We start from the raw sequence: 27,612 nt of genomic DNA on the forward strand, positions 1-27,612 counted from the left end.
TTGTTATAGAAAGCCTGGAGGTGAATCTGACCTTTAATCATTACTAAACTGGGTAATGGAAAAAGCCTAAATTAAGACTCTTAAGCAGAGCAAGAGAGGTGGGGTTTTTTGTAATTTGACCTGACGATATCTGTATAAACAGAGGAAACACATGATACAAGTTGCAATTTTCTATTAAGCCTCCAAGTGTTAGCACCAGCATAAAAAGAAATTGTGCCTTTGAAGTACCTCAATAGATTGAGATACATATTTAGGCATGGAATATGGATTGCAAGATGGGGAGCTGGTCAAAAGGGAGCCTGTCTCTTTTGGCAGTGATAGCTCCAAGTTTCTATCTGCTTCTGTTTTATTTGAGGTTATTCATTTAAGGTCTTTCCTTCAGTTACAAAATTTGCATACCTTGAGCTTCATTGATCTCCAAGATACTAGGTCACATTTATGCTTAGACCAGAGTCAAATTTGGCCCCAGTGTGTGCACAGTCTGTCAATGTTATTTACTCTTCTTCCTTCTGTTATGCCCTTTAGGTTGGGATTCATCTCTTCTGACTTTAGGTCATTTAGACTAAGCTACTCATCTCCTACAGTCAACAGAAGGAGAGAGACAACAACTCCAGATGGGGGTAGTTCATCCCCCTTATCCTGAATTTCTATCTTTTCATCTTAAGACACATCCTCTGGAAGTAGCTTACCCTCTTCACTTCAGACAGAGCTTGGACCCATGACTTAGATTAGATGGCTAAAGCTAGATCAGATTAATGATAGTGTCCACGATGATTTAACGCTTCTTTTTTCCCAAAAGCCAGAGAGCTGAAAAGGAGAGAAACATGGTCAGTGGCACCCAAGGAGCCTGAAAGAAAGCAAAGTCTGCAAGCCTCATAAAGGGAACTCATTTTTGCCTTTTCTCCTTTTGCACTCTCCTCCTTTGAACTCTGCCAAATGTTATTCCTTACATTTCATGTCCCTCTGTTTTCTGAAATAAATACCTGACACTCAGCTGGAGATCTGCCACGGTTTCATGATTAGTGAATCCTGCTTAAACAACCCAGGAAATGGTGTTTCATCATCATCTAATTTTGGTTTCAACTGTCATTTTTGTCTTTCCCCACTTCAAATACTTCAGCAAATATGCATGTTATGCTAGCAAACATTTATTTTAGGTCCTAACTGGAAAAGCTCCTTTCCATTCCAAGGTTATTTTGAAAGTCTGGAGGTGAGTCTGGGCATGTCTACGTAGATGGGCCCAGACAAATATGCTCCTCTGGCATGCTGTGAGATAGTCGAACAGGAGCCAGCTCTGGTCTGGAAACCAGCGAGCCGTGTTCCTGCAGCTCTGCGCCCAAGCTAACATGCCCTGCAGAGGAGATCACATCTGTCTGTACCCATCTGCGGAGACATGCCTCATGCATATGAAGCACATATAGTTTTGTTTTGCTCCCTCTCTCTGATTGTTTCTCCTGTTGCACACACATGCACGTCTATACACACACACGCATGCACTCACCCATGCTCCCATTTTGTATACCGATTACAGTCCAGAGCGGCTCAAGTGACACCAAAATTATTTGCAGAAATTATTTTTCTGCAAATGACAAATACACTGCTTTGAGTGAACAAGCAATTAAAAAGCAACCTATAGCCTCTCTTTGTGAAACATTATACCGGCAGATAAACTAGATGAGCTGACATGAATTCCATCTCTAATTTATGATTTATGATGCAGGCCAAATTAATTGAAAGCCTGGCACTTGTATACTCTTTATTTCAGGCAATACACTGCAGAAGGAATTAACAAAAGAGAAATGTTAGTTTGAAAGGCAATCTTTTCCGGCTACATCTGTGTTTAAGGTTCACTCTGTGAACTCACAGGCTACACTGAAATCAACAAAGGGAGTGAAGATCCTGAATTTACCCATGTGCAACCAGCATCTTGCTATGCAAGGCAGATTATGGCCTGCAACCAAGATGTTTTTTTAAAGTGCTTGCTACCCCTGAATCCTTGGAGGAGTTCTGGCTGGTGCAAACTTCCTCCTGGAGCATGAGCCAAAAGTGAGCAGAGCAACAGTTTCATTGCACCTTCAGAGAGCGCTCCACTGGCCACACGCACAGAGCCCGTCCTCCCGACACCAGTGTTCAAATGCCTCTCCTGCCAACTGGCCGTGATTAATGTATCCTGGAAAAGCCCAGGTATTCTGGGTGCCTAAAGATTATGACTGCTGACAGCTGTTTTGTAGAACACAACCGGGATGGAAAAAGTCTTGTATCCTTTCCCCACTTTTCTCACATTAGTGGAAAAGGAGCCTTCAGAAGTACTTGAGAGATTACTTTTGCACATGGTGTGGTCACAGACTGTGAAGGGCACAAACACATTGATATATGAAGTGGACACATATGGACATATGTTCATGTTTCTGGTTAAACAAATGTAATAGATGCCTTCTTTATTTAAGGTCTGTTCCAATACCCAGCAACATAATTGCCCACTTTTGTTTGCAGCAATCATTGGCTCACTTCCTTGTCTTGTACCTTTGAACAAGCATTATTCTGTTCACACCGGTGGAGGTGCCCCTATTTCTAAGGGCTTGTCTACAAGAGGAAGCTAGTGTGCATTAAGATAGGGTGTGAATTTATAGTGCGCTTGGGGTATCTGAACTTCAAAGACAAGCTCTAAGGATGGAAAATGTGAAATTATTTCTTGTGGAATGGCTTGTTTTGCTAAATCTGTTTTGACTGTGGATAATGCCGTATTCAGATGGCAATTTTGGTCACCTGGCAGATGTTCATTTAAATTCACATAGCTTTTGAGTAATTACTCCACAGCTTCCCATCCCATTTTTGAAGCATGATTTCCACTCTCTCCAGCCACTGTTTTTCTTGGCCTTTTTCCAGATGTGAGTGATTTGATAAAATCCCTCTCCAAATGTAGAGTTTCTGCAGTTATAATCACTTTGGCAGCCTGCCCAATAAGATAAGCTGATCTCCAAATATTAAAAAGATTGAACTGATATGAAATTTTACTCCATCATCCTTGAAAAACAAACAAAACCTCATAATACCATGTAGGGCTGTTCTTGGAAAAAGAGGATCTGATTTTTAACACAGAAAGCTGAGGGCAATAATAAAAACCTTGTTTGATTTCTCTTCATAACATCAGTGATGCCATGAATCTTTATTTTTAAACCAAAATGTTGCTTTAACTGGGCTTATAACTACTTCTGTACAGAGACAGAGCTTGAGCAGATGAATACTGATAGATAAATATGTCACTCCAGCACTTCTCTGGCAGTTATTAGTATCTGCAACATCAAAACTTTCGTTTTCAGAACTGCTACCTTGCTGAATGTGCACAAAAAAGGCTAAAAAGAAAATCTTAGGCTCACACATAGTGGCGTTACACTGGTAATTCTCTGGGCTTCAATAGACATGTTGACGTTGGTGAGAAAGAAGGGAGAATCCGTCTTAACTTGTTAGCTATTTTATGTAATGACAGCATCATTCAGGTGAGAAGGGACCTTAGGAGGTTTCTAGTCCAACCTCCTGCTCAAAGCGGGATCAGCTATGAGATTGCACTAGGCTGCTCAAGTCTTAATCCCGTTGGGTCTTGAAACCTTCAAGGACTGCACAGCCTCTCTGGGCAACCTGCTCCAATGTTTGACTGTCCTCATGGGGAAAATGATTTTCCTTACATCCAGTTGTAACCTCTCTTGTTTCAACTTATGCCTGCTGTTTCTTGTCATCCCACCATGTACTGCTGTGAAGAGCCTGGCTCCCTCTCCTCAATACCGTCCTTGTAGGCATGGAGGGGCTGCTGTTAGGTCCTCCTAAAGCAGCCTCCACTCCAGGCTGAGCTCAGCCCCGGTTCCTCAGCCACTCAGAGCTCACAGGACAGATGCCTCAGCCCCTGACCATCTTGGTGGCCCTTCGATGAACCTGCTCCAGTTTATTGATGTCTTTCCTGTACTGGGGGTGGGCAAAACTGGCCACCATATCTAGATGTGGTCTCACAAGTGCTGAGTAGAGGGGGAGGATCATTTCCCTCCATCTCCTGGCTGTGCTCCTGTTAGTACAGCCCAAGATGCTGTTGCTTTTCCTTGCTGTCAGGGCACACCGCTGGCTCACGTTCAGCTTGGTGTCTAACACAACCCCCTAAGGTCCTTCTCAGTGGAGCTGCTCCCCAGCCAATCAGTCCCAGCCTGTACAGTTACAAGGGGTTCTTCCTTCTCAGGTGCAGGCCTTTGCATGGGTCCTTGTTGAACTTCACAAGGTTCCTGTTGGTCCATTGTTCCAGTCTGTCCAGGTCCCTCTGAACAGCAGCCTTGTGCCTGAGCGTACTGACTGATTCCCCCAGTTTGGTGTCATCTGCAAACCTGGTGAGCATGCACTTGCTCTCCTCCTCCAGGTCACTGATAAAGATGTTGAACAGGGCACATCCCAGGACAGACCCTGTGGTGCTCCACTTGTCAGAAGCATCCAGACAGACCACTACCTTCTGAGCCCAACCGTCCAATCAGTTTTATACCCATCTGGTTGTCTGTCTATCAAGATCACAATGTCCCAGCCTGAATACAGGAATATTGTGGGGGACAGTTTAAAAAGCCTTGCTACATTCAAGGTAAATGACATCCACTACTCTCCCCTCATCTTTTTCCTCTCTTCTTTTTTTCATAGGATGCAATGAGGTTGGTCAGGCATGACCTACCCTTGGTAAATCTGTGGTAACTGTTCCCAATCACCTTCCTCACTTTCATGTGCCTAGAAATGTGTTCCACAGGACTCGTTCCATGATTTTTTCCCAGGGACCGAAGGGAGGCTGACGGAACTGTGGTTTCTCTGATTGTCCTTTAGCCAACAGGGACCTCCCCCGATCTCCAAGACCTTTCAAAGATGATTGAGAGCATCTTTGCAATGATGTTGGCCACTCTCTCAGTGTCCTTGGGTGCAGCCTGTTGGGTCCCTGGACTTGTGTGTGGGTTGTGTTCTCTGAGGTAATCCCTGACCCAACCCTCATCCACTACTGGTGGTTCTTCTCCTTCTTGAACCCCGTCTCTAAGCACAGAGACCAACGAGACATTGCTGGTGAAGACTGAGGCAAAGAACCATTGAGTACTCAGCTTTACCTGTGTCCACTGTCACCCAACCCCCCATCCCTTTCAGCAACATGCCCACATTTTTCCTCTTAAGCCTTTTACTACTAATGTAATGATACGAGTGCTTCTTGTTGACCATGACATCCCTTGCCAGTTTTGACTGTAGGTGAGCTTTGGCTTTCCTAATGCCATCTTTACATGCCCAAGCAATTCTTCCTTTGTAGTTTGTTGCTGCTTCCACCTTCTTTGTACTACTTCTTTGCATCATACCTCAGTCATGAGTTCCCTCTTTAGTCAAGCTATTTCCTGATATGTCTGCTTGTTTTCCTGAGTACTGGGATGTTTTTATGCTTGCAGGAGGATGTCCTTAAAGACCTACCAGCTTTCCTGAGCTTCTTTGCCCTTCAGAGCTGCCTTCCATGGGATTCCCACCTACTCATCTACCTATTCCCTGAATAAGCTGAATTCTGCTCTCCTGAAGTCCAGGGTCTGTACATGTTTAGTGGTCCTTATCTTCCTCATTCCCTTCAGTATCTTGAAGTCCATTATTTCAGGGTCTCCACTTCCATGGCTGCCATTGATTATCACTTCCCAAACCAGTTCTACCTTGTCTGTGAACAGCAAACCCCAGGTTGGCTCATCCAGTGCTTGTGTCAGGCAGTTTTCCCTGAGACCCTCCAGAAACTTCCTTGATTGCTTGCATCCTGCTGTGGTGCTCTTCCAGGAGATGTCAGAGAGGTTAAAGTTCCCCATAAAAGCCACGGTCTGTGATCCAGAAACTTCCTCAAGTTGTTTACAAAAGGCTTTATCCACATCCTCACCCTGACTGGGCAGTTTGTAATAACACTCCCACCACAATGGCACCTTTACTGGCCTCTCCTCTGATCCTGACCTGCAAGCTCCCACCCAGCCTATCGTCCATCCCATAGAGGAGCTCCATACATCAGAGTTGCTCCTTCATGTATATGGCAACCTTCCCTCCTCATCTTCCCTACCTGTCTCTCCTGAAGAGCTGGTATCTGTCCATCACAGCTCTCCAGTCATGTGAGTTGTCCCAATGTGTCCCAGTTATTCCGATGATGTTGTAGTTCCCCTTCCCCAGCAGGATTGAGGAGACACTGTCTGGAACTCCGCGCCATTTGCCAGCATCCCTAGATCCATGCAGTCCCTTCTGATATGCTTGTCTCCCCTGGCAGTAACGTTGGTGCCCTCATGGAAAAGCAGTGGGATAACAGTCTGAGGGCCAGACAAGCCTCGGACATCTCTCTGCAACATTGTGGATCCAAGCCCCTAGAAAGCAGAAAACCTCCCTAGACAGCAGGTGAAGTTGGCAGATAGAAGCGTCTGTCCCCCACAGCAGGGTATCTCCAGCAGTTATCACCCTCCTTTCCTTCTTGGCTGGTTAAAGGCCAGCTGGCCGTGGTGCCACCCTGCAGGGAGGTTGTCTTCCCCTGGTTCCTAGGGCACTGCACCAATTCTGTAACTGCAGAACTGCAAGCCAAGAAGGAGCCTTACATGGGATGCCCAAAATGACTAGTTTCCAGCCTCTCCCATCTTGTGAGCTTCCATCCCCTGCTCCTCTGAGGGCTGTCTCCAGCTGTCCTTCCTTGCTTGCAACATCAGGCTTGGGATTCTGTCTCTGCAGGATCTCTGTGAAGACCCTGTCAATCTCCTCCTGTTCATCCTCCCAGATGCTACAAAGTCTGCTCACCTCCTCCCACAGCACTGTCTCCTGGCACCACTTCTTGCAGGCCCGTGGGGCACATAGCTGTTCCCTAGCCCAAGACTACCCATTTATCGAGGGTTTCAGTCAAACATCCTCTTCTTTTGCCTGAAAATCTTGTCCAGATGGGAAAAGAGAAATTTGGCCAGATATCAAACAGCCCAGTCAGAGCATAAACATCATTTGGTGCACATGTAATAAGTTGAATGTATCCAAGAAAGATAAAAGATCTCAACAAGCTTCCCTGTCCCACAGCCTGCAGTGCAGAGCAGCCTTGGGGTAGCCTGCACCATGAGCAGGGCAAGTGGCTAATAAAGCCCAGATCAGCCCCCTGGCAGGATCTAGCACATGGGATCCTGGGCTGGGAGAGGGGCTATGGCAGCTCCATGCTGCAAAAGAGATGGGTATAGCCTTACTGTGAGCAGCAAGGAGATCATTTGCGGAAGTCCCACTCTAAGCATGTGAGCCTTTGGCAGGTCTGAAAAAGCTGGGCTCAGAGGAGTGCTGCAGCAGGAGCATGTTGGACCACCCCAGAAGATGTGGTGTGCTCCACATCGGTGAGGAAACCACAGAAGGGTTTCTGCACATGGGCATCCCATGACAGAAAGGGAGCTCTGACTTCCCCAGCTCAGCAGGCCTCCTCCCAAGGGCAAGTCAAGCTAGGGCACGGTGGGGAAAGAGTTGTTTTTGGATTATTTTAGTGCTTCTGAATGATCTTTTCTTTCTTGTTTGCGTGAGAACCACTGGTGTGATTTTCTCCACAAAGCTTTGCACCAGCGGTGTGCCTGGAGGTGCGAATGATGCCGGCAGTTTTGCACTGGTGGTGGAAGGGCAGGAAAGCAGAGGCAGCAGTACTCGCTCTTGGGAGAACAGGGAGCCCAGCTCTCCAGAGGGGGTGTTAGGCAGAGGTTTGCACTTCCAGTATAAGGAATATATATTTTATAAGGGCAGGGATAGTTCAACCTCGGCAGACCAAAAGGCACCAGGAGGAATCCAGCATCTCCAACTCGAGAGTGCTCAGTCAGCAGGAGCCGAGGCATCTCCACATCCTGGGTCATGCGCAAAGCCCGCATGGGCTGACGACACCTTCTACAACTGAAGTCAGGGCACATCACGAAGGCTAGATGTAACTAAGAGAAATAGTTAAAAGCTAGCTTAAAGGGTGAGCCAGCCTTACTTTGAAGAGGAATGATACTAGTCATCACAACAGTTGCTTCTATAATCCCAAGAGGATTTTTAGGTGAGAAAGTAAACACACAAGAATAATTCAAAACAGTGAAAGGGAGAAAAATGCATGTACAAAGCCACTCATGGGTGATCTTTTAACTTCATAGCATCCCTTATATGCACTTCACCATCAATAACATGGAATCTCCTTCTCACAAGCTTCCTCCCTGAACTCTGTCCCCAAAGTGGTGAAATGTCGTGGCCTGAAACTAAACAAGCAATTCTAATAGTTCTTAGCCACTTATAATACCTCTCTCCCGCACAGCTTAATGGCACCTTGTTCCCTTCTTCTTACAGTTGGGTAAACTAGAGGAGAATAAGTTAACCAGTTGCTCCAGGACTGAGAAGAACATGAGCGTAAATGTCTTACCTTCAGTCCAGTGCCATGTACTTTGGGCCATGCTGTTTCCATCAATGATTTGGTAGTGAAATCACAGAACTGGTATGCCTAAATCCTCTACAGTCTTCACTTTTTTCAGTTATTGTAAACGTCAAATCATTATCCTGGTTATCTTAGCTGAGATGGTAGACAAATACAAGCACTTAGAGGGAAAGAAAATAACAGGGGTGCATAGTGTGGCTTCAAGAAATCACTTAATGACAGGATGTGGAGAGACTCAAAGACAAAAATATCAGAAGGAATGAAAAGAATGGTGCCACAGTAAAGAGCAGCTAAAATGCAGGGAGCAGAATGAAGCCCTAAAAAGGCAGGCTTGGAGAGAGCTAATATAGCATCTTGCAGAATATTGTTGTATGCTATGCACTAAAGAGATTAAATGACAGTGGTGTTACCTTGATGTCAGAAGAAAAGCAGGACTGAGGGCAGATGGGAGTAGAACTAGGGAACCAAAAAGAGCAAGTGTATCTCACTCTTACTTCTCACTGCAAGTGTTTTTTCACAGTTTGTGGTAATCCACTTTTGAAGAGATTAGCATAAGCTGTACAAAGGCATGTGTGTCAGACACTTCCAGAACGACTGTCTGAGGAGCAAGTGCTGCTGCTCTATACATTCACCCATAGCATATTTGTTACTAGCTGCTCCAAGTAAACAAGCTCTGAATTAAAGGAGACAGACTGCATGGAAGAATCTCACGCTCTAGCATCAGTCGGTGCTTTGTCCAAAACCCACAAGAGTCTGGGGACAGTAGTGAGGACTCACACCTAAAATTAGAAAGCCTGTTACAAAAATAGAATTCTGTTTCTTTTAATAGATTAGTCTTATTTTGAGATACCTTCAGGGAATGCCCCAGTGAAGTGTGATCTGAAGCCAAATCTTTGAGTACATAAAAACTGTCATATTTGTGCAGGTGGTTTAGCAAACTCCTTTTTTTTTTTTACCTTCTTGGAATCTGTGGTCATTAAAAAATGATTGCACAAGAAAATTAACTAACATGTTGTTATAAAGGATAGCTGACTAGGGTTGTCAGACAGTTATCAGTGAAAAAGAATTCCTTTTTCCGCCTCTCCAGCACATATAGTGCCAGCAGGTCCTGCCACATCCACGCAGCTCTGATTTGAGATAATATGTCATGTGTCTAAATGTCACAGCTGCTGTCTCAAAGAAACCTCAGCAGAGCATGACGCTATACTGAAAGTCAGGTAAATCCTGGATTTCTAGGGGTTTATTTCCAGCATTCTCACTAGCACAATTCTAAGGGTTAAATAATAATGTTATTTATTTTAAAAGGACCTGATGATATACTTCAATGGAATTTTCTCAGTTCATCTGCTACTGAAGTCACAGAGTATTGCTGAGCCTTCATGTACCAAATTTGCGCAGATGCAATGCCAGGCATAGTCCAAGTCATAAGATGGCAAAGCAGAAGCCTCTGGAGAAGCAGGCTTAGGAATATACACCATTTACAAGCCCTATCATGAAGTACTTTTAAAGGTCTAATTTTAAAAGTACACACTGGAATCAAATAGCAAAGGGATCAGTGGGGTGAGGAACAGAGGGTTTTTTATTCAAATGTCAATTATAATTACCCTAGAGCACGATGATATTCTCCTATGCCAGAGCACTCATGGTGGCATGTAACGCCATCCTTGGAAGCTGGCAGTACATCCTGGGAAAGAAGTTCCTCACCTCAGGCAACAAAACCGCTCAACATATCTGTTGACACTCATTGGTGAAGATTTTCTTTGGTATCCGACTGTTGGGGGCTGGCCTGGGGCATGAACAGGCCAAACGGTTGCCATGGGCCCATCCCGCCACCCTTCTCATCGCCGCATCCCCCCAGCCACATCTGGGACACAGTCTTGCACTGCCACACACACCAGGCACCTTCTTCCACTTCTGTAGGCATTGAGACACCTTCAGGTTAAGGTCCTGCTACACATGTGAGGTTACCATGAGCTTCCAGGATACGCAAGCTTGTTCCCATATTAACCCCGTGGTCCTGGTCCCATACCTGCTCCCTGGCAGACTCTGCAGTGGTTGAGCGAGCCTGTGCTGTCACCTTCATTTTGGAGGTGGCCAGAGCCTGGGAGACAGCAGGCGTAGCAGACTGTGAGACACAGTGGTGCAGAGGCCAGGCAGAGGAGCAGACAGACCAGCTTTAATAGAAAGGCACAAACAGTAACTGAGGATGCCGCCTCTAAATCTTGCTTGAGGTTTCGTATTGCCTAAGTGCCGGTTGCCTGTGCTCAGGAGGAACAGTCAGTCTCAGGGTGCAAAGGGAGCAAAAATGACTAGTGCTCTGGCTTCGGGAGCCTCAAAGAAATCAGGAGGCAGTTGCAGTCCTCTCCTAAGGGAATAGTCTCGCAATGTGCATTCCTCTTCCTCCCAGGGGCTGGCTGCGGGACGTCGTGTACCGACGCTGCAGCTGCTATTCTCCTCCTCATTTTTTTATCCTTTCTCCCTTTCCATTCCTCCGGATGACAGTGGCAGCAGGGCATGAGAAGAGGTGGGATCTGTTCAGCAGCAAAGAGAATAGCCAGAAAGCTGCTTTCTCTGCTTGGCTTATTTTGTACAGTGTACCCAGAGACAAACAATTTTGCTATGTTTTGTCAATATATTAGCTAGAGAGACAGCATCAAACCTACACTTGTGCAGCAGCAAAGCATACATAAAACCTAAGGCCAAGAGCTTCAAATCTGAAAGCTGCACTTTGGCTCCAGGAACCAATATATTTGTTAAAATGTGAGGATCCTGATTCCTCGTTCCACTCCAGTGGTTTTGTGCTAGTTTAATATTCAATTTAAATGGAAGGCTACTGTCATAAAAGCTGCGCAGCAGCAGTGAACAGCACAGAGGAGAAGAAGCCTTATGTATAGGGAGTCCCAGAGGGGCCCTCACAGCCCAGGTGTACGCTGCCACTTTGCCACAACCCAGGGACCTGGTCAGGGCCACTGTATGACCCTGTTTCCTCCAGACTGCTGCACTGCCACCTCTCAGACCCACTTCCCCAGGGCTGGAGATGCACCTTGCCATGGCCACCCTGTCCAGGCCAGCGATTTCTTTTCTCACTCAGTCCTGTTTCCTCAGACCATGTTCAAGTAAGAGAGTCCAGGCCTGGGAAGCAACAAACCCTACTAACTCTTTTGGTAGTTGAGATCCGAGTTCAGAAATTATTTAACTCCCCACCCCTTTCTTTACCTTTCATTAACTGAGGTGGAAAAGATCTGGATCTTCCTCCCATCAAACCATTGCTGGAGATGCTTTGGAGATGCTAACAATGCCTGACGTAAACACTCTCATCTGGCCAACTGGATAAAGGGGGATTTGTCTGACCAGATGTGGACCCCTCTGATGTGGATATCAACCATTCACACCAGGATCTGCACTCCTGTCATAGCTGATGGACATTTTGCATAAACTTCCAGGCTATATACTTGCACCACAGTAAAGGAACATCTCAAGAAGGCCAGATGAATAATGCTTTCTCAAGCATGATTTCCTCAAGCAGCTCTCTCAGATGTGGATAGCTGCACCAGAGGAATCTAAATTAGGCAGGATGAACTCTATCTTTAATGACTCTTTCCATACTTCAGTAAGCTTCCAACAAGTCATTAACCACATTAGAAGCACAGTGCCATGTCTCAATTTCCTGGAAAATGTTTAAATCTCAGATTGAAGCTCCTTCTCAAAGAAATTGCATGTGCAATATGTAATAACTTCCTGCTCCCAGCCCAGAGCTGGGATTACTGAATGCAGCCGCATGAGTGATTTTGCTTGTCTAGACACGACAGCAACAAATCCCTCCTTGGTGATAATGGGGTTTGGAAACCTGGCCCCCTCCTGGCTTCAGCTTTTAATAAATATTGTGACAATGGAGTTTTACATTAATCTAATAAAGAGAAATGAATATAAGATGAAAGCGTTACTGCAGCTTGTAGTGGTGAGTTTTTATGCAGTTTAACAAATGCTGTCATGCTGTCTGTCAGACTTCTGACAATACCACTCTGGCGGATAGTAGCAATTACTCACCACAGACTTGAATAAAATCAGTGCACATACTAGATGCACTGATGCCTTTATTCAGGCCATAAGAGGGGATGATTAAACATCTACTAATGTAAAGACAGCCGAAGCCACCGCCCAAGGAAACAGCTAGCCATCACTGCAAAGCCTGAGCAGTAGCTAAGACTCAACCAAAAATTCAGAGATTTCCCTAAAAACTGATTACAAGCCCAGGATGAGTCAGTTATGTCACATGCAAAAAGCAGCAGCAAACAAGAGAAAGCCAGCAACTAATGACAGACATCATCGTCATGTCCCCAAGAGAAAGCACAGGCAGAGCGTGTCCTCCCTGGAAGAGTAGCCTTGGCAATTGGGAGCAAGGGAACTGCCAGCTATTTGTTTTTACTGTGTTTACAGAAACAGGTTTTGTGTAAAATACTGCATTCTTTGTAAATAATCAGGAGGGGCTCAGAGAGCTTGTAATTGACTGGTATAATCAATTTGCCTTGCAAATTCTGAGTGCTGACTCTCCTCTCTATCCAAGGAGCATTAATGCGTTGTCCGGGAACCTGAGTAATAAAGGGCAAGGTAGCTTGCACTGAAAAAGGCAGGACTGTCATTACTTTGATAACATGGTGACCAAGACAACTTTTTATTTGGTGATTCACTGTTGAAAGTGTTCTGTATGCCACTTACCCCTCTGCTTAGTTTTGACACACTGTACTCAGGGATGCTACCAAAATCAATACATTAGATAAGATCATGGACGTGGCTAGAGTCAAGGAGATGCTGCAGGGAAATAAAAACCCAGTAATTTGAAAGCACATGGTATAAAGAGTACCCTATTCATTTTCAAGCTATTAGCCACTCGTAAGGAAAACTAAAAGCCTCCATGGCAGATGTCAGAGAGAGTGTACTGAAACACCTTCCTTCTAAATAGATTTGAAAACATTCCCTGTGTGAGAAGGCACGCTGGAGTGAGAGCAGGGCAATGTGAATGACTAAGGGGATGGAGCAGCTGCCTTAGGAGGATGGACTGAGGGAGAAGGGCTGAGTGTGGAGATGATTGAGATTTACCAAATCATTTAGGTGTTGGATAAGTCTCCCAGTATTACAACTGGGGGGCACTTGCTGGAACTAATAGAGGGCTGGTTTAAAGCCAGATAAAAGTAGGTTCCCCCCCACCTTTTTTTTTTTTTTTTTTTACACAGCAGGTAGTGAATTTCTGAATTATTTTGCCACAGTGAAGCATGGAGATGGACAGTACCAGCAAGTTTCAAAAAGGGATTGGACAAATTCACGGGCATCAGGTCTATAAATGGCTACTAAAGAGAACAGGCAGGGATGTACCATGTAACAGCCCTAATATGGCAATTGTGGCTGCTGGGGAGCACCAGAACATGGGGCGCTGAGGGTACCTGGGCTTGTCTGCTCTCCTGAAGCACCTCCAGCCAACAGCAAGGAGTGACCATCGTCTGCGCTTGGCACTGCAGCACCGAGCTGGACTGCCCCACCACGGCTTTTCTCACCTCTGGGGTCTGATGGGGTCTCGCCCTGCCCCAAAACGCATTTCCCTAAAGGGCTGCAGTGCCTGACGGGTGTCACTTGTGCATGCTCAGTGCTAATTTAGGTGGCTTTGCAGAGGGAATTAAGCTCTGGGGAACTTATCAGAGCAACCAGACTGCTCCCAATTCAATCAGAGGGCAGAGAGCGGAAAAGCAAGGGCTGCCTGGGCTCCCTGCAACAGCAGGGCTATTCCCCGGGATCTGCAGGTCTGTGGTCGGGATCCTGCAGGAGATCGTCAGGCCGAGAAAATGCTCTTAAAACACAGCAGAGCTGTGAAAGGTCAAAGCGTCCGACTGAGGACACAGCAGAGCTTTTATACGAAATGCCTCTTTGTTTAAAGAGCTTAAAGGGGGGGGGAGCGTAGTAAAGTGCAATAAATAAACTATGCTGATCCAGTCTGAACAAGTTTCTTATCTATGGCATCAGAAAAGAAGGGAAAAGCAGGGCGTTTGGAGGCAAGGCAGCTGCAGCAGGCGTCCTGGGCATAGTACCTGCCCCAGCCGTGCCCGGGCTCCCCTCCGGGCTGAGGAGATGGTGAGTCCTCCCCTTCCAGGGAGATGTTCCCACATGATCCCAAAAGGTCAGTAAATGGCAGTGTCTCTACAGTAAAGCAAAGCGGTTTTATGCCTGCCACAACCCAGCTGATTCATCCATCTCTCCATCTGAACACAGCAAAGAATATTTGAGAGTTGCGCTCTTTCACAGAGTCAAGGTTTGTTCTTTTATCAAGAACAATCTGGCTTCTAATCCACAGATGAAAGTGTGGGTTTGCATCCCCATCGGAGGTACAAAAGTATCAGCGTCTGACCTGACTGCTGTTACAGAGCTTCTACTAGAAAGAGACAATTAGGCAGGCAAGCATGTGTAAATAATTGATTATAGCATATAAGCGCTTCCAAAAGAAGGAAATACTAGCTACAAAAGTGCTCTCAACTCCAGTGGGAAAACGCACAACAAGATCAGTGGCTGGAAGCTGAAGCCATATAAATTCCAATGGGAAATAAAATTTAGATGTTGACCAGTGAGGTTGTTTAACAGTGGAACAGGCTGTCATGGACAGGGGCGAAGCTCTCATCTCTTGATGTCTTCATAGCAGAACTGGAAGGCTTTGAAGACTGTGTCTTTTAATCAGGTACAAACTGGAGAACCCCAAAAAAGTGAGTTGCAGGGCAGAATAAAAGTGCTCACAATAGACAGGAGGACAGAGTTAGGCATCTGCTGGTTTCCTTGGCCTTCAAATCTGTGACTCCGTTGTTAGCTGCCTGTAGTAAAATTTAAGAACTTACTCTTTTGAAAACAATATAGAGTCTAATAGGCCTTAAAATATAATTTGTCCCTTAAATGTATTTTTTCCAAAGCGAAGTTCCCAGCTAACTTTTCTAATACCTACGTGTCTTTAAAAGCTATAGAATCTTTAATACATCTCTTAACTTGACCATTTTTCTATCTTCTGCATATTTCAAACCAGCACAGGCTGTACAGCGAGAGTCAAAAAACGTTGCTGGCCAGCCTGTCAAGCAGGCAAACCGCAGCCACAGACAGGCAATACCTTCTCCGCTTCAGCCCTCAGCCCGTTGCAGGGTACGCTGGTTCTGTCTGAACCAGCTCAGGGGCCTCACAGCCAGCAGAAGCCTTGCGCTTTCAGTGCCCACATACGGTGCAGCAGTGTATGATGATTTAGAATAGCTTAATTTTATTCATAAATCAAATAATCCAGCTAAATTCGATTTTGAACTTCTATGTGTGTTTGGATTTTAGATTTATTTCCCGACAGCCAGATTAATTCTCACTGGTTGGTAGCTATTAAAATATGCTGGTTTGTTACTAAAAGTAGCCCATAACTAAAACTGGTATTTCCTTTTTGGTAGCCAAGATGATATACTATACACATATTAAGTATGTAGCTTAAAAATACAATCCTTGTTCGGAATGTGCAAGAAAAAAATTAATTAGAACATGGTACATATTTAGAACAAAGCGATATATTAAACAAAGAAAGCATTATTCAGAGTTAATTCATAGAATTGATGGATTCTCATCACCATCTTCTTCAGAATTTTAGCACTACTAGATGCTAGCCTCTCACACCTCATTTTTATAAATAAATTGGAAGAGAAAACCTGGCTTTTTTGCTTTTTTCAAATCCCAGTTGGTTTCTCAAATTCTGTTACATTACTGAATTGAATGAATCTGATATGAAGAAAATATCCTCCCAGCAGAAGAGACGTCAGATTGCCAAAAAGAAATTTAACACTTCAGAAAACTCTGTTTCCAGAGCTCAGCTAGTTATTCCATCAGTTAATTGATTTTCTATAAGAATTCGACTTAAGCAAATATATACAGCCTAAATAGTTCTCCTTACATAACTTAAAGATTTTTAATAGCTTAAGATTAGGAGTTAACATAGGGCAAGATAGTTCATTAAATGCATTTAATCTGAAAACATTAAAATGCATTTATTTTAAATAAGAAAAGCCTCCTGCTATAATCAAAGCCCACCCTTAGGACCTGGAAAAACTGCCCCTCCCTGTCGCTGACAATGATCCTATAGAAACATCTCAGTCGTATCACAGCCTCAGGACTCACTGCAGCTAATGGACCACGTAAGGACAACTCCTAAAATACACGGAGAGCTGAGCAAGAACGGCCCATACGAGGCCAATCGAACGGCATCAGGGAATTATACCTTCCCTTTTTTTTAGTGCTGTGCTGGTCTTCTGCACTTCTTTTCCCTCTCACTTGCACACTAGTTTGGCTTTCATGGAGCATCTGGGATTTTTTTCTTCCTTCCCGAAGAAACCAACAACTCGGCTCACCCGCCACAAGCTTCAACAATTGTGTTTAAGGTATATCGCCCTGGAAAACAGCGTTAGAGTGTAAAATAAAACAACATTCTTGGACTTTTCTAAATATATACATGGTTTGGTTTACCTTTCAATTATAAAGGCATATTGTCTGTGAAAAAGTATTGTGCTTGAAGATATAAAGATAGATAAATGAGTGTGTGTATACATATGAAGGTTACACACAAACCCACACACACTTGCAGCTTTTGTAAGAGTAGCCTAAAATGAACTAAATCCAGGAACAGATTAAATCAATTACTACTACTACAAAAAAATTGACATCTGGAGACTTTTCCTCAAACTCAGTATGAAGCAGGGAAAGATCCTTCCTTGTGAAACATTCTTTAGCTTGCGTGTTTAATTTTTTTCCTTGACATTTTACAGGATTGATTATTTGCTCTACTGCCGTTTTCAAATATCATTGTTGCTCTTCACCTCCTTCTGCTGTGCTCCGTTGCTTACCCAGTGCCTGGAAAAAGCTTGCTTCTTCTTCTGCTCTCCTCTTCAAAGTGTAATTTGTGGTTTTCTGTGTGAAAGGGCCAACACACATTTATATGTGTATTTCTGTATGTTTTATATCCACACATACATTATATATGTGTGTGTGTATATATAATATATATGTATACACACACACACACACACACACACATATATACACAGAGTATTGTTTGTTGTTACAAATATTTTATACCTAAAAATTGTCAGGAAAAAGGTAATTATGAATAATTTTGGGGTTTTACGTGCAGCAGGGAGCTGGTCTCCCCGGCCCTTGGGGCCGAGTGGGGATGTGCCAGTGCTGCCTGCGCCGGACCAGAACAACTGGCAGGATGGGGGCCGCTCTGCTGAAGCTGGGGAAGCTTTATAAATCAGGCTCTTAAAATAAAAGCACTCCAGCCAGGTAGCGTGCTTCGCTGGGGTGAAAAAAGAAAAGTAAGGAATTCTGTGTGTCAGAATGAACAGCCTGGAACTATGGGCTCAGGTGTAATTTTTGCATTACCTCATGCCTCCATAATGGGCTTTGGTCTTTCCTAAATCTTCCAGAAGATGCATACATTTACAACGGAGTTCGGCACTGCTATTGCTTTAATTGCATTGCTTTTTAATAAGCCGTTCAGATTTTATTAAATAAGGTCATACCGCGGCCATGGAGAATATTTGAAATGTTACTAGATTATTTTCAGTAATCAAATCAGAAAAGAACAAGGATACTTTATTGCAGAATACAACTTCTATCTTTATTTGAACAGACCAGTTTATAAGCAGAGCCTCATTAATATCAGCCTAATGTAATTCTGTACTTTGTTTTGTATGTGGAACAAATTTTATGAAAATTCACTTTAAAAAATAAGAGATGTGTAGGACTGGAAGAAAGATGAAAAATGAAAAGTGCACCAAATTTAGGATGATTAATCTTTTGGGGAGGAAGTGATACAATCTCTGTCTTCTAGAAAAAAAGTGTGCAAAAGAATTTGTTAAAATCATCAAGGAATATTGAAGAACAAATGAAGTGCAATCAAACAGAGCATTCAATGAGACTAAGAGCAAAAATGTATGATGTCTGTAGGCAAAAGTTAATGGTCTAAAACCAGTGATAGATGAACAGAAATGCCTAGTTCTGAGAGAAGATACTGTTACGTGAGACAGTATGTGAACTAGAACCCCTTCAGAAAGTGGGAGCTGTCTCCAAATGAGGAAAATAATAGTTAAGAATGTATATGCTGGTAGTTAAATGCAAAAGTACAAGAGCACATGCTAAAACGCTCTTGAGAAGCAACTAGCAAATACCACGAAAACCAGTAAAACCCTTTTTAAATATACCAGAAACAAAAAGCCTATCAGCGAGTTAGAAGGGTGGACAGGTAAACAAGGTACAGAATAGATGTTCAGAGAAGTAAGGCCATAGCAAAAAAAAAATTAAAAATACAAAGCCCAAAGCATTCTTTGTGTCAGCCTTCAGCACAGAAAAGCTTGCGGAAGTTTGCACAACAAAGCCTTTATTTACAGGGGTGAGGCTGCGGCATTGTCTCAGATTGAACTGTCAGCAGAGGAGTTTTAGAGCAAATCAATAAAACGAATAGCAACACATTGCCAGGAGCAAGTAACAGTCACTCGAGGCATCTGAGGGAATTCAAACATAAAATTGCTGAACTTTTAACAGCAGTGTGTAACCCATCGCTTACATTGGCCTAAGTTCCAGAGGAATGGAAGGTGGCAAACGTGGCCTCAATTTTTGAAATAATCTCTGGAGGAGAGCCAGGAAACCAGAGAATAGTAAATCTAACTTCCTTCTGAGGCAAGCTGATGGAAGTTATAATAACGAGCAAAATTAGTAGATGTGAATAAATCCAACTGACTGGAGGTGAGTGAACGGAGTTTGTACAAGAAGAAATCATGCCTCACAAATCTGGTACAGCTCTTTGAAAGAATCATTGCGCTTGCAGACAAGGGTGATTGAGCAACATATTACATTTGGATTCCTGAAGCTTTCTACAATATCCCTTCCAAAACAGTCTTAAAGAGACCTAACTTCAGGGGAAACGTTCTGTGCATTAATAACTGCTGAAAAGGGCCAGAATGGATGGCAGCAATAAATGGTGAGGGTTTCCCAGCTGCCCTGGGAATCCCAGGGGGAAGCGTGCTCTCCAACATGTCCAGAAATCGCCCTGGGGAAGCTGAGCAACAGTGAGAGGAGAAAATTTGCTGGTAGTTCAGAATTATTCAGGACAATCGAAACTAAAACAGGCTGCAGAATTTCAAAAGCTTTCGTCATACTGAGCAGGCGATAAAATGGATGATAAAATTCAACCTCATGCTTGACAATCCTTAGTCTTCAAAAAGACAAATGACATTAGAGGTGGACTAGGAGAGCAGTAGAGAACAAAACAAAAAACACTTATTTTAATGGTGCCATCACACCTTAGAGACAGGGTAGACTTCGTTCTCATAAAGGAGGCAAAAGACTTAGAAAGCTTAAGAGAGAAATGAGCTGAGGTTTCTATGCAAAGGGGTGATTAACATAAGAAAGCAGTTAACACTGGAAAAAAGATGGTCCCAACAGGATACATCAGAAATGTATAAAGATCCTGAACAATATAGAAAAGAGGAGGAGGGACCACTTCAGCTTTTCCCAACACAAGAACTAGGACCATGCACCAGAAGGCTTAAACAGCATGTCTAAAAGAAAGAAGAAGAAATACTTTTCCCCATAGCACACAGTAAAGCTGTGGAATTGCCACAGGATGTCACAGAGGTTTAACAACTACATAGGTTCAAAACAAGATCAGGCAACTCCATGGGGTGAGCTCTGCGGCTGCTAAACACAACCATCCCGCTCAGAAAATCCCTAATCGCTGATTTCCAGAAACGGGGAAAATATAATAGTGTCAGGATTGTTCACGGCCTGTTTCCCATATACTCTCCTGAAGCATCTGCCGCAGCCAGATGGGATAGACGGACCCTCACTCTGACCTGACGCCTCACCCTCACCTTTCCTGTGGGCTTTCGGTCGCTTTAGCAATTAGTTACCAAGCTTTGCTGGGGCAAGAGGGCGACTGGCCTGTTGCTGTGCCCATACTCAGGTGCACGGAAAAAGTAAGATTAAAAAAAAAGAGTGAGATTCTCCCAAACTTTGACAGATCTTGGCGTAAGTGAGAACAGCTGAAGCCTGCGCTGGTAAGACATAGGGAGAGATAATCCCTCAACCTGGAGAGAGGTGACTTTAGTCGGTGTTGGTAGAAAACACAACCAACGTGGTGGGCGGAAGGGCGATAATTAATCACATTGTTAATGACAGAGCCTGAGCTGTCACAGACCAGGTTGCAATGGCATTAAAGGATCAGCGCTGGGGTCACTGGCGGGGCGCTGCACGTCCCCTTTGGGCTTCCCCTGCACTGTGTCTGCACAGGGATTAACACTTTCCCTTTCAAACATTTAAGCTTCATGGGCTCGATAGGCCTTAAAAGAGACAGGAATAGGGGAAGGGGGTGAGGAACTGTGTCTAGAAACATAAGAATTGTAGTCAGCAGAACGCTCACAGTCATTTTTAATGACACAAAATCCTACCTGAAGCTGAAAGAACTAGGCTGAACCCGGCTGCTCTCCCCCAGTGCAAGTGGCAGCTTTGCCGGGTACCGAGGGAGCCGCTTTGCCGTAGACAGTCCTCCAACTCCTGGGAACTGCTGCTCTCTGGTGCCCGTCTTCCAAACAGAAACCCCGGCAGTTCCTCTTTCGTTCTCCTTGCCCCGCATTTAATGTTGCTCCTGAATCACATCGTTTAAAAAAAAAAAAAAATTAAGATGCAGAAATGCCCGTTCAGATGCACATCCTTTCTCATTAAGTGTTGGCAGATGGCGTGTAACTGAGTCGCAAAATGGGCCGCTGCGATATGTAAGGGAGCTGGAGTCAATTCGCAGGCTGTGCTGAGTGGTGCAGCACCACGTGCTCCAAGCATGCGACAGGCACGGCAAAGAAAAGTCTCATTTTGGCAGTGAGGAGAGTTTAATTTAAACATTTTCAATGGAAAATGTCTGGACTCCTCATTTCAAGACCATTTACATCCTGACATTGACAGAGGCAGCTTGAAAATGGGGTTAAATCATCTGAAATTGAAACAAAGCACTCCTTTTGGAGCTGGATGGGTCGAATCATTGTTTCGCAGGGAGACTGTTTGCTTTAAAAGGAGAATAAATCCTGTGTTGGCTCCCTACAGTCACAAGGGCCTTTTTGATGCATTTTGCAAGTGATGGCTCAAATTCTGTTTTGATTTTATAATACAGAAACTACACGGCTGAAATAATGTATGATTTGGTAATAGAGCTTTCATTATTTATTGCTTATTTTCATCACAGTTCTGTTATTTTTATTCCCTCTGCAAGCCAGTATATCTTCCTTGATGTCAGAGACTAGTGAACTAAATGAGTATAAAGTAGAAATTGTCTGCAGCAAAATTTCTATTAGAAGTTCTCTCTTTTCCATTTTAAATAATTATGTCCCATCAACTGCACAAAGGAAGTAACAAAATCAGCCAGGAAATCAGAAGTATCGAGTAGAAAAAGGGACTGTTGATGGTGTCTTTAACGGCTGAAAATGTATATATACATCAAGTAGTAATACTTTGCAAGCATAGTTATTTCCAACTTTATTGAAATGCCTTCTGTCCGTTACAGAGATTTAAGAGGTAGATGCAGTGAGGTGCAACAGCTATATCAAATGAAAATTGTAATACTTCTGCTTTCTGGACTACCATAGTATGTTTTATACAAACTGTAGAAGCATCAGGTTCACCTTCAACTGACCATCAAAACATCCCATGTTGTTCTTCACTGTGATTTCAGCATTCACTGTTCGTGATATCTATATGCAGTTTTTATTAATACTTCTACTTCCCGTTCATGTTGCTTATGGTAAAGGTGTTTGTGTTTTAAAGATTTTATGCACTAAGTTCAGGTGCAGAAATGTGAAGATTAAGGCCTTAAAGCTGAGTAGGGCACCTAAGGAGGTACTTCTTACTGTATGAACAGCTCCATTGGCCCTAAAGCGCTTTGCACGCATGCTTAAAATAAGCCTGTGTTTAAGAGCTTTGCTGGATATAAAGATGCTATTTTGAGACCCAGGCAAAATAATTATGAAATAGAAACTCTCTTTTGGTGAATAGCATTCACCTTCTTCAGTGGTATTTTAATTTAAAATTACAATTACAAAGTGTAGTATGTAACTGGAGTGAAAAAACAAAGGGAAGGATCCATCTTCTTGAAAGAGGCTTGGGATTAGGAGACATTTTTCAGAAGAAGGTTGTCCATTTGCTGAGAGCCTCCTCTTTAGGAGCCCCCTGGAACTGAGTTTTCCAAGTTTGAGCCTTCCAAGGGGGCAATTTAGATGCGATTTCTGATCAGATTCCTTTTGTGTCAGAATCTTGTATCAATTAAACAAGAAGTTTATCCATATTTTGTGAAACTGTGAACTGAAAGAGTCCATTTTTCATTTTATCAAAAAAAAAAAAGGGTTTTCATTTCTCACTTACAAAAGCTTGTTCACATGATAATACCATACAAACTAAAAATGCGTTTACCATGAGGCAGTAAACCAGAAATCAGAGATGCGTGCTGAGTGCTGATGAGCAGTATTTGATGCAAAAAGAAGTTGGGAGTAATGTAGTCACTACCCAAACCACTTTGTTCAAAGTGATGGCACCTTTCCAGCATTTCATTAAGAAATAGTCAGAAATTTAAGCTACTAGAAAAAGATTTCCGCAGCAAAAATCCTTTACTCAGAGCCTGTTCTAAAGCGATAATCCTCATGGCCATGTACTAGAAACAGAAGTTAAAAGTGGTTAAAAAAAGAAGTCAGAGGAGGCAAAAAAGATAACTTCGCACTTTCAAAATATTTGTGAGATGCCAGAGATTATTTTTCCTGTTACAAATCAGCAAATTAGCAGTGACCAAGTCAAATCTTCGTAGTATTCAGCATGAGAGGTAGGGAGTTAAAGGGAAGGAGGTGGTAAGAGGTACTTCTGCTTAGCTTGAAAAGTATTAACTGGCTCTATCACTGCTCCTGAGTCAGGTGCTGGCAATACCAACCTATGCATGCTTCTAACATGCCAAAAATACACTTGTTGTACGAGTATTTAATGACTGTAAAATGCTAGTACAGAAGTATCCTGTTTTATTTTGGTTTTATTTTGAGCATATAGTCACCACATATAAACAGCACTTCCCCATGCCATCCTTGCTTAGTCATTTTTATCAGCCGTTGGCATTATGTGTTCTGGGACATCTAGTCCGTATAGGTGACTATTAGCATATAATTTGTTACTTACAAACGTGGGCTACATTATAGCTGCACACAGCACAGGAATCTTCGGTGATTATAGGCTCCAGCTGAATACTTCCTAAGTATTTGCATGTTATGGTTTGCAATAGAATTATTCTTCTTATTAGCCAGCAAAATTAGGAAACTGTGAGGTCATTTCCAACGAACATTTGCTGTATAATTTACTGAGTGATTAGAAGTAGGAATTGCTGTTGCTTCCTGCTTCCTGTACATTCCTTAAATGAGCACAGGGTAAAACTAATGGAATAGGTAAAGAAGCAAGACCTGCAACTAGTCCGGAAATACAAGAGAGAGCCCTACAGAGAGTGGCCATTGGGAAGCAATAATTAAAGTTATATTGAAGGACATGGATGTTTTAAAGGACACTGATGGAAAAGGAAGTGCAAACTCATGGTTAAAGTTTACTGGAGCTGCCAAGGTATTGGTGCTGTCCTATTGAAGAAGTTATTGTACCGGATACACACCTTCCAAGGGTTGTTTTTAGCTTATGGCCTCAGGTAAATCTTTCCATGTGGATCTCCATGTTCAGTTTTGTGGCTTGGGGATTTATGGGCCATTCATACCTTGACATGTTCTTTCCTGCACCGAGCTGGCTCCAAGATGTGAAGACGTGCTGTGATATGATGAATGAGGTTTGGCTTCACTTCATATTCATGCCTTCCTGCTTGCAGTCTTTCCTCATGTGCTCTGTGATTGCAGAAGCAGTGAAAACAACTTATGTGCAGAGGAAAGAGGTATCTATTCCCATAGCATCTTGGAAGATCTGGTCTGGGCAAATAAACGGCAAAGGCAGGAAGCAAGAGGAGGAAAGAGATGGGAGGAGGCTAAGGGCTGAGATACCCCAAGATGCTTTCCAGGAGGTGACGAGTGTTGCCTGATGTTCCCCTCAAAGTTTCTTTCCGGGCATTCACTCTAGTGACCCTTTTATATGTTTTTTATTGCAGCTGTGGACAGCTGTGTCCTGCTGCAGCACAGTGGCTGCTGTTCTTGTGCTGGCCAACAGCTGACCCTGGTACCCTGAAACGCACAGCAGCACAAGACACTGGGCAGTATGTTATCTGTGCTGGAGCACAAGGGGCATTGCCAAAGGATCCATCATCTGCTTGGTCTTCTCCCTTGGAGGTTAGTGGTACAGGTATGGAAAAAGCACAGTTATGCCAGTGCTGGATGGTCTTGAAAATCTTGTCCTTCTGAGCTAACTCAACCAAAACCGGTGACATAAAAGATTCCCACTGAATATCACTAGCAACTGGATCAAGGCTTTTTTGACTGCTGTCTATCATTACTCCACAAACGAGATAGGGTCTGCCTGGAGAAAAGTGGACTGCTGTTTGCATCAAGCCAGAGGGGCATGTAACCAACAACGTACTGAAAAGAATTTGTATGTAAAATGCTTGGTTTTGAAGAACAAGGCCTGAGGTCCTTATATAGCTTAAGAAGCCTTCTGGATTTGGCCAAAGTTGAGAAGCTGGCTTTCTGTTTGCACAAAATAAGCCCTTGGAAGTCCAGTCAAGACATTCCTAAAGCAGAGCTTCTTACAGTTTAAAATTAATAGTCTGTAGTAAGCCATTATGATTTTATGTAATAAACCAACTCTAAGAGTTTGCAGCCAGTTCTTAAACTTCCAGGAACTGTGCTGCGGGATATAATGTTTCTATAGAGATCTTTTGTTGTGCCACAAAATAGGTCTACAAATACGCAGCGGGATGTCCCTTCTTCTACAGTCCTTATATCTCTCTGCCATATAATACAGTGGTGCCTCATCCAACACGTGCACGTCTTCCCATAACTGTATGTTTTTAGAGATGTCTTCATTCCTTCCAAAAAGATGCAGAGTAGAGGTTGAAAGAGAAGCTGAAATCTTGAGTTTTCCAAGGAGTGGAAAATTTGAGCTCTACAATTACTACTATTGCTACTCTATATTAATGCTTGTATTCCACAGCTTTGCTCCTGCACTGACAGCTTCACTGTATTTTATATTTGTGTTCTACTTTCTGAGTTGGAAAAAACCTGAGATCTAGGAATGAAAGACTGTTAGAAAACATTAATGCAATACAATTCGCTTAGATTTAAAACAAATAGCAAGATACCATGACATACTGAAATGGAAATAGATTTTCTTAAATGTTTTTTTTACATAAACAATTGTTTAATGGAAGCTCTGGGAATTGTGGGGGTCTCACAAGCAAAGTTAATTTATATAAAAAGTAAAGAAAATTTGAAGAAAAGTCACTTATGGTGCAGGATTATTGATAGATGGTAAATTTATAATGAGCTATTTCTTAAAGTTGCTACAACAAATAAGAGAAGCTGTGAGAATATTCTTTCAAACGACTAAATTTCTTCATTAAAATTATTTTAATAGATTTCTGTAGACCTAATGTTCTGTGTTAAATTAAAAAGAAACTATGGAAATCATTCTGCTGGAAAGAATTGTTTAAAGAAACAGTGTAATTTACATCAATACTGCTAACCATTTTTCAAAATAATTTTAAATATGTAAGCATGAATGGTTGCATTGGAAACCTGCCTCAAAGGATTAGGTGAATTGAGACTAAAACCACATTTATATTCTTACTTTTTTGTCCGAGCACTGTTAACCAAAATAGTAAACATTTTTAATCCCTGATTTATAATTCCCTTATCTTTTTCTACAAATCAAGAATTATTCTGCAAGTAATAACCAAAAAGAAAAGAGATTCCAGAACATCTAGAAAAATGCCTGAACAAACTGAGGATTTAAAACCCACCCAAAGTGTATTAGCTCTTAATTTTTTTCCCAACTGCACAGGGGTATATTATTTCTGCAAAAAAAGATGCCAGTTTCTGAAAACCAGAACTGCTGAATAAAAGGAGCTGATCTCGCAACATGTTTGTTCAGAAACCATTAATGTGCTTCCCTGTTTAAGAGCAGCTGGCACATCATAGAAGACTTTTATGGAAATTCTGATTTTAATTAATCCCTTGGGCTTCTCCATTGACCTCAGGACAGTTACACAAGGATGAGATTTGTCTTCTCATTAGAAACAATTCCGTTTATAAATATGTCTTTAATTTTGGTAGGAGCTGGGTGGATTCTTCACTCTTTCTTCGGAGAGCGTTATGGGTACAAAGCAGAATTAGCTGTTCTTTGTTCGGTTGTTGCTTAATCAGCGTCCTTCGTTCTGACAAAGCCTATTGTGGGACTCACCTGTTGCTGGGCTTTTGTTATAAACCCAGCTTTCATCACAGATCCCCAGCAAGCTTTGCACACTTTGGTTTGCTTGCATCTGTGGCACGATTTCCACGATTTTATGGGGAGAAGAGGCCAAAGTTGTGGCTTTTAAGAAGCCAGTTAGCCCAGGGGTGACACACGTGGTCTGAGGCGACTTCTTTTTTTCTGCTTGAGTTCGCACAAGCTTGGGACTCCAGGTGCAGTTCACTGGGAACAAACCAGCACAGATTCAAATCACGCTAAGCCCTCCCAGTGAAACCACCTGGCTTTGCCCTGGCCATAAATCTTCAGCTACAACAACCTAACCTCTAATCGCTCTCACAGCAAGCAGCAGTGATGTTACAAAGCAACTCCTCAGTCGTTTGAGGAACAAGCAGCAGGAGCTGTTGAGCTTGTACAGTTACATAAAAGTCCCATATCTGTGTCAGGAAGCTTGTTAATATATCAATAAGGAAAGATGGGCAGAGGAAGCATGTGGGAGAAGAGCCGCACACGCGCCAGCGTTACTCCTGCTCCTCCAGGGGAGAATGAGTCAGAGCTTTCTGCCTTCCACACATCCTTGCTTTGAAGTGGCTCATTTTGGCTCAATCTGAGAGAGCATGAGCCACTGTGAACCAGCGCTAGCGCTGATACCGTCAGCCTTCCAGTGTGTAACAAAGCCTGGTAGAGACAGCCACCACTGTGCTGCCCAAAATGTGCTCGGGAACATCAGTCACGGG

This window comes from Apteryx rowi, unplaced genomic scaffold (genome assembly GCF_003343035.1).
Source record: "Apteryx rowi isolate R43461 unplaced genomic scaffold, aptRow1 scaffold_237, whole genome shotgun sequence".
Taxonomy (NCBI): Eukaryota; Metazoa; Chordata; class Aves; order Apterygiformes; family Apterygidae; genus Apteryx; species Apteryx rowi.